Source organism: Pterocles gutturalis, unplaced genomic scaffold (genome assembly GCF_000699245.1).
Source record: "Pterocles gutturalis isolate BGI_N339 unplaced genomic scaffold, ASM69924v1 scaffold7723, whole genome shotgun sequence".
In the NCBI taxonomy this organism is placed as follows: Eukaryota; Metazoa; Chordata; class Aves; order Pterocliformes; family Pteroclidae; genus Pterocles; species Pterocles gutturalis.
In genome coordinates, this window is record NW_010117985.1 from 8,687 (window position 1) to 17,233 (window position 8,547).

The window sequence follows — 8,547 nt, forward strand, 5'->3', positions numbered from 1 at the left end:
TCTGGTGGCACAGTCAGTTTTTGAAGCCTTTGATGTATCATTAAAATGACCTTTATATAAAGGAGGGGGTTTTATCACTGTACTGAATTCCTACGGGTAATAACGGGTTCAGTGTTGTCATTTGCCTCTTTCTGTGTATAAACCCTGAAACCTAGTGATAAGTTTAAACATCATAATGTATTGTTTTCTTTTTGATCATTTTAGAGAACGATCACAGATTTTAGGTGAATTTCGGTAGAATAGTATTTGTTCTCTAGGCTCAATGTTGTAAACCTACAAACTTGATAAATCTGTTGGTGGTTTTTCAGTGGCAGATCCTTTTATTTCCATATTAAATGGAGGATGTGAAAAGAAACACACTAAAAGCTACAATTTCATAATATACATGGAATTTCACACCCTCTTTAACATAGATTAAAGGACTGTGCACAAGCCTTAAGACTAATATGGAGGATCCACTCTTACTGCTTTTCATATAGGCTCATTTAAGCTTGCCTATGGATTAGTATCAGCCTGTCCCTGGTAATTGATAAGATTGGTCTTAATGTGTTTCCAGTTCATGCTCTTAGGGGAAAATTCATGACCTCTAGTGTTTTGCAGTGTCCAGTTTAATTTCTCTGTAGAGGTACTGCAATTAACAATCTGTATCTTTTAACAGCAGTGGCTTATAAGATGATACTCGTACTGTCATTAATTTCCTTTATCCATTTGTTACTTGTTTGGGTTCTTGACATCTCCCTGCTTAGCTGTAAGTAAAATGTTTTGGCAGCTAAACTTGCATGCTGACTTCCAGAACTTGTCTTAAGGCATTGAAGAGTTGCAGTTCATTCCTGTAAAAAGAATGGTAAAATAGACCCAAATTTTAGTTAGGTAGCACATTTTAATCCCTTGCCTTATTTACTGGATGATTAATCATTTCGTCTGTACAACTTCAGAGACTGCTTGAGCTTGAGGTCACGTAGAAAGCTCAAAGACAGAACGCAGGCCACATCTAGAGCATGTTCATCTGTATGGGGTGGTACTGCCCTTTCACTGCTTCTGGGCTTTGTGGGGGAGTTGGCAGGCCCCTGTCTATAAAAGCGGCAGAGCTTGCAAATTGCTTCATACCAGGAATGTTGGTTTTTTTTTTGACAATGCATTTAGTGCTGGAAAATATTCATTGCAGCAACTAGCTACAATACTAATTTGTCACGGCACTACAGGAGATATAAGTTAAAATACAGAAGTCTGGTGATAACATTTCAAATCCTAAAAATCTGTCTTTATAAGTAGCGATATCGCAAGGAAGCATTTAACGTAATAAGTATGAAGTCTTTTATTTCAATGAATAAAAAAAACCCCAAGTTACCACAAGTTCACTAAGCCAGTCACACTGGGACAACCTGTTGCTTCATCATAAAGGTTCTTTATATTCATTTGTCTTACTGCTTCACAAATTAGCAGTAAAGGGGGCGTTACCTCTCAAGACTTTACTTAAATGTGTCCCTCTCCCACCATCCCCAGCACAAATTGCCGGTATCTGCTGGGTTTTATTTTCTCTGGCATGAAAATTCAGCTGAATCGTGCGTCTTGGTGAAGTTGAGGCCAATTTCAAATAGTGAAGATGAAATCTTAAGAAAAACATGGTTTTGCTGTTCTTCATTCATTGTGAGTGCTTAACATATCATTCAGTGCCTAGGAGCTGTAATGGGATGAATTCTAATATAATCTATTTTTTTTAATTTTTTCTCTCTCCAGTAGGTCTCTCTGAGGCATTTCACTGAACTATCTTTCAAGCTGCCTATTGTTTTGATGCCATACCAACTATTTAAATTATACCATATTAAAGGAAGATAGGATCAGTCTTTGCAAAGTAAAGTTCAAGAAGGAATTTAACTTTTAAACATGTGATTCCTCTATCTCAATACATTAAATTGTATTTTCAGGCCAAGGTTGCTACATTGACCTGTAATTATTTTTTGAATACTAATGCAAGTTGTGAAATACTACAGAAACTATACACAGTCTTCTATGACAAAGTAGTTTAGACTTGATCGGTAATAAAACCAATGAGATAACCCAACTATTAAGAAAGGAAAGAGCATCCCTCTGGAACAGTGGGTTCTCTTTCATGTGTTAACTCTCTTCATGTCACCTGTGCCTGGAATCTGTTTCAATTAAACTAGTAGACACTTTTTAATAATGTGCTTTCTAATCTGCTTTAGAAACATTCATCTAATTTAACAAAATTTTGGAAGCTAAGAGGCAGCTTGACACTGAAGGTGGAGAAGTCAAGTCTCAGAACTGGTGATTCTTCTTACTGCTTCAGATGTGATCCCTGAACATACAACCACTACTGTTAATAGGGGGCTTTTTGCTTAATTTGGTACCAGTGTTTTTTTCTGACTGAAGAATATATTTGTTTTTATCTAGTCTGATAGTCCATTTTTGTGCTTTCAGAGTCCATACCACTGTAGTCAGAATTCCTCAGTTTTTATGAAGAACACTTTACTTTCAAAGACTTTTTGGGTATCTTAAAGATAATTGTCAAAACATGAGTTTAAAGCAAATGTGCAAGATAAATTAAACCCATCTGAATGATTATGTGATCAGGCTGAGTGATAAATAGGTATTTGAACTGGATGACCCTTAAAATCAATGAATAACTTAATAGGAATTTGCATTATTGAGCATCTTTGCTGAAAATTAAAAAGTCAGCACAGTTGACTGCTCTGCGGTTAGCTTCCAGTCAGGGAGATGTGCTGATGAGCCACGAGGTGAAAGATCTGACTCCCAGAACTGCGGCACTCAGTCCAGGGGTGATGCCAGCTGTTGGAGCACAGCAGTGTTGTCCCCTACAGCCCTAAAAAAAACCTAAGCAGCAGCAGCAACCTGCCACCTAAAAGTAAAATACTAAAACCAGGGACCTGTCTGGTTTTCATTCTCACAAGGTTGTGCTGTTGACTGTGGGAGGAACTCTGCCCTCCCCTTTAGTTTTAGACAAGGTTCAGAAAGTGGTCTTGCTGAAAGCATGTATGAAGAGAAAGTAGTTAAAAAGGAAAAGGAATGGCACTTTGCCTGCTGGTCCTGCAGCTTACAGTGCTAAGAATGAGAACAGTTGTCTCTATAATGCAGTAGATTATAATTGATATATACTGTGTAAATAAACTCACTGTGCTGTCCCCCAGTATTGGTCTCTACTAGAAAGCATACCAGTTTGGCACACACTTTTCTCCAAGTAGTTAAATTATGTTGAACTTAACAATTTCTTATGTAAAAACTCATCCTGGTACATCATTTTCCCTACGTTTAAAATAATGGTAGTTTGCTACAGTCTTAGATAAACCTTTCCCAGACTTCGTTTGTCTTGTATCATTCAGTCAGTAACTTGTCTGTTTTGTAATAAAAAGGTAATCATTATTTTCCCTCCCTGTTGTTTAGATTCTGTGCACTGGTTTAGCCACCCTGCTGTAAGCAGAGTAGTTTATGCACAGAAGAATGGGCATACCTTGTAAAACAGCTCATTTCACAAGGTAGCAGTAGCTGTAATAGAAACCCTTCATGCTAAAGATATTCCATATGCACTTGTGATTGTCAGAAGTGCTGTAATTAGTTGTGATCTTAGTCAACAACTGAAAGCTTGGATCTTAATCCTTCATTAATGAGGCGGTTGTGTATGTGGAATTCAGAGGCAATGAGTGCATGCACTGAATACTACCCTGTAGTTGGGTATTACTCTCATTTCAAATAGGTTCCCATCTTATATGCAGCAGTCAATGACATTCAGAAAAGGGGCATCTACTAATCTGTTCACTTCATGTGAGGTTGGTGAGCGACTGTTCTTTCACTGGAGAGGCTGATATGGATTATTTATTTTTATGCTAAATAGTAAAACTGGATCTGGGGGCGTATTGTTGCATTTTTCTTGCTTTTTTTTCCCCTGGTCTTCTGATATGTAAGAATTGTTGTTACATAGCAAAAAGTATAGAGCATAATTTGGCTGTATTATTGAACCTGTGTCTCCAGGAGGATTAGGATTTTAAAGTCTAATAATAATAATGTTAATAATAATAAAAAAATAATTGACAGGTGAAATGAGTGTAAGCGTGAAGAAAATGTCACCTCATACCGATTTCTTCCACACCTGTCAACACACACTTTTTGATCAGTCTTCATGCAGTGGTAGAAGGAGTTACCTTATAAAACAAACAATGCATAGAAGATGAAACCTCTTTCTAAGATCAGATGTGGTCAAAAAACGAGATCAGGCTGCAGATTTTTAAAGAATCCTTACATGTAACTGGTATCTGACCAAATATTCACAGTTTACGATGAGAAAACGTGCAATGCACCTCTAGAAACAAAGTTCCCAAATGCATTGGAGTGCAAAGGATAGGGTTTGTGCCAACAGCCGTGAAGAAATTTTAAAATATGTCTGCTGTATGCCAAAGAAGGGAGGCTCAGAGTTTTTGTAACTCTTTTTTTTCTTGGGGGGTGGGTAGGCTGTCAGTTACGGGTATGCTTGAACCACAAGGGGTTTTTAACATACTGTTGATAATTGTGGTTTTTTTAAATACTGGATGGAATTGTCACATAATCATTTTCAGGCTTTGTAAATACAGAAAGTGAAATCTTGTAGGATTATTTGATTTTAAGCAGGCTAGTTATTTTTTTGTCAGAGAAACACTTGAAATTCCGTGAAGAGCTAACCGCTCATTTAAAAAAATGCTTCTGAATCTCAGTATTAAGAGAAAAAAAAAACATATATGATCTTTTCATCTCACCTTTTCTAAACATACATGCTAAACTTCTTTCTAATTAAAGTTATCTCTGTTTTATAAGAGTTTAAACAGCGTCTCTGTTTACAGAGTGAGATGTGATCAGTGTTGGTGTCTTGGTTGGTCTCTAGAGTGGCCACCAGCAGCCAAATAAGCATTCCAGGAGCAGGAAATAGGCTGAGTGCTTATGGCTAGCTTTGGACAAACTGGGCCTGCTCTGATGTGTGCTGGGCATGGAGCAGTGCCGGCAGGGAGGGAGGAAGTGTCTGGTTTAGCCCTTGCTTTCACACCTGTTTGCTGGCTTGGTTTCAGACAGAGATGCTGAAGCAGGATGTTTTCAAGGATGCTTTTGGGTGAATCAGCAGGTCTTTGCAGAAGTTGTTTGAATACTTAATTGCACTTAGTACTGAAAGTGGGTGGCTTGCTTCTGGTCTGGATTTCCAGCTTAATTTCTGCCTAGCTTTTGTTTCCCACCATCAGATCTCGTTTGCTTCTTTCTGACAAATCTGTTGTCAGAAATCTTTTCTCAGCAGTTTTTCTAGATCAAATTAGAAGTCCACTCCCTGGTAGATGAGTGTAACTGATTGAGCTTCTTACCATGAGACAGGTCCCCCAGGCTTCCATCAGCCCACATGCCCCTTTCTGAGCCCTCTTTCATTTTGGGAGTGCATAGTGGACAGCTGCATGTGGCATTACACCAGCCTTTTGCCTTTATCGCAGGGTCGGGGTAGTAGCTTCTTCCTCCTACACAGTATTGCTCTTCACTAGCATTACCCTCTTTAGTGTTAGCTTGAGAGAGCAGGCTGCAGTGGGATGTCAGTGTTATCTCAGTGTCATCCTTTTCCTGTGCTCCTGGGCACAGCCTGGCTGTCTTGAGCATCCAGGTCTGTGGTGTTTAATGCCTAGCGTTTGTTTGATTTGGTGTTGCACAGCTCTTGGAGCGGCCTGGGTGCTCTGACATCCTCAGCACCAGGCACTGAAACCAGGTTTTCTGGTTCTCAGCATTCACTACCTTCACCTGTTCAGAAGCATGCTAGCAAGCATCCCGATGGGAAGTAAGTGTATTGTTTGAAAATCTGGTCTGTAAAGGCTGTGCTGTGAGACAGGAGCTTTTGAAAATCAGACCTTGAATGTACAGGTGGCTTAACTGATCTCAGTGCAAATGCTGGTGACCTTTTTTCCTGTTCAATAAATTAAAGGTTAAATTTGCATAATTTATTGGGCAGCTATTTAGATTGTCACTTCTTTCCGCTCACATTTGTACAGACTTAAGTTCAGTTAAAAAAAAATAAATCTGTAAGAGGTGGAGAATGATGACAAATGTGCTGGAGCTCTTCCCCGGAATATTCAGTCTTCCTGTGGTAAACCCTGCTGTGTCCTGCAGAGGCAGTGATGGAGGGCACAGACAGAGGGGAATTCTCTTCACATGAAGTCTGATTAAACTGTGAAACTCGTTGCCACACCATACTGTGAAGGTTAAATCTCATGCAAGTTTTTTGGGGAAAAAAATAAAAACAGAGTAATGGAAGAAAAACCCAGCAAGGTTAGTTAAACTGCTTGTGATGGGTTTGCCCTTGGCTGGGGGCCAACCCACACACTTCTTCACTCACTCTCCCCCCACCCAAGGATAGGGGAGAGAATTAAAGGGGTAAAGGGAAAAAAGGACTCGTGGGTTGAGATAAGGACAATTTAATAACTAAACTAAAATAATATTGAAAATAATACTATATACAAATATACAAATGAGTGATACACGGTGATACTGCCCCCCCCCTCCCAAATGACTAAGGCTCAGCCTGTTCCCAGCTAATGATCCCGGAGCAGGGAGAGTCCCAAAACCACACTCACAGAACAGAGATAACAGTCCGAGCGTCCCAGACCGAGAGCTGATGGGGGGGAGAGAAGGCCTTGGGAGAGTGCCCACCTGGAGCAAGATGACCCAGAGCAAAAGAGATCCGGAACCAAAAGGGACAATCTTCCGGAGAGTCCTCACCTATATACTGGGCATGACGTGTATGTTATGGATTAGATTATTGGCCCCTCTGGGTCTCAGTCCTGGGCTCATAACTGGGGCTGTGCTCCCTCCCAGCTTCTCCAGTCTGCTGACAGCCAGAGAGGCTGAAAGATCTTGGCAGCCGCATAAGCATCACTTTTTATCAGCTTTCTTCTGAGCACAAATCCAAAACACAACCTCTTGCTAGCTATTATGAAGAAAGTTAACTCTGTCTCAGCTTAACCCAGGACACTGCTCTTGCCTGGGGGTGCTTGGTGAACCCCTGCCAGGAAACGGAAGCCTGGAAGGGATGGCCTTTTCGCGGTCTGATGCTCTTAAATTTCTTCCTGCTTTGAAACAGAATTTTCTTTTCATTTTCTAAATGGAATTAAAATGTACCATACTTAACTGCAGCTTCAGGAAAGATAAAGATTAAAATAATTTGGTGTGTGAGAGATTAAAAGGCAAAGATATTTAGAAATACTTCTGAGCATTACAGAAATGTTTTCACTCAGTTCGAGCTTTGGGTAATTTTTTTTTTGGCATTTGCTTACACTGACTATAGCCTTTCTGGCAGGCAGCACTGCACCCCAGCACAAACCACCTTACCGTTGAAGATGGGTTGTTATAATTAAGAGTTTTAAAAGAAATAAGACTTCTCTGCTTTTCTAACAGTATTAGAGACTAAATTGTCTGAAATTGTAGGAATAACCACTGAAAATGTTAAGACTTTCTATTTTTGTAATTTTTGTGGCTTGTCAGAAAGCTTTTTTGTTCCTGTTTGGTTGTTACAATACTTCAGTAACAAAGTTTACAACTTTACGAAATGTAAAGTTTTAATTATTTATGAAACAAATCTGAAAATGTGGGGAGGAATGATAATTTGGACTGCCTATGACATCTAAATTGGATTTTTTTTTTTGGTTGCTTGTAGGTGGTTGTTGTTTTGAGCTAAGCAAGGCCTTTCCTTTTATCCAGTGAGTAACTTACAAAGTCCATTGTGCAATTTGTACAAACAGCAGCCAAAATCATTCATGCCTATTGCAGAGAACATATAGAGATATCTCAAATACAGCCAAATCCAAAGGCTTTCTGTTCATTCTGGGGGTTTTCATTTGTTTTGCTTTTGGGGTAAATATCTATGGTAAAATTGGAGGAAACATTTGGATTTTCATTTCAGTATTTCTTAAAATTTGAGGATGTATTTCCTTGAGAGTAACGTGTATTTCTAACTGATGATTTTTTTTTTTTAATGTAATAAGTTAACATACGTGTGTTTATATTTCAGCTTGTTTTGGGGAAGGTGGTCAAATAAATATTGGTGATTGTTACTCAGTCTGACCTTCAGATTAAAGTTTGCTTTTGTTGAAGACACTGGAAAATTATTGGTGTGTGGGAGGGTCCTGAGTTTCTCCCTACCTGTATTAGTCTATCTACTAAAATGTATTGCCTCTGTAAGTGAACTATGGTACTTGTAGTCAAACGCATTTTTTTAAAAATCCTATGCAACTATGTCTGCAGTCTCTGTTTGTCAGAATTTTTAAACTAACTTTGCAATTGTCAAACTAAATGTGATCAGGGAAATGAAACTAATTATATAATAAAATATTTAGGGACAATATAGTTTTTAAGTCACTGTTGTATCCTTAGCACAGAAGTGTTACTCTAGTTAACGTAGGGGTTGTGAGATGTTACTGTGTAGTGAAGGAACTGTTGCTCACTCTGCTTGAATTACCCCAAATGCAAATTTTTCCACTACCAGTGTAATATATATTGCCTAGTTATCTGGCAGGAATG

At 38.9% G+C, this 8,547-nt stretch overlaps 1 protein-coding gene across 1 annotated transcript in view; it reads left to right on the forward strand.

Moving 5' to 3' along the window:
* Positions 1 to 8,547, forward strand: part of LOC104463620 (amyloid beta A4 protein-like) — a gene marked incomplete at its 5' end in the record, with an annotated part of 88,217 nt that overhangs the window by 5,226 nt on the left and 74,444 nt on the right.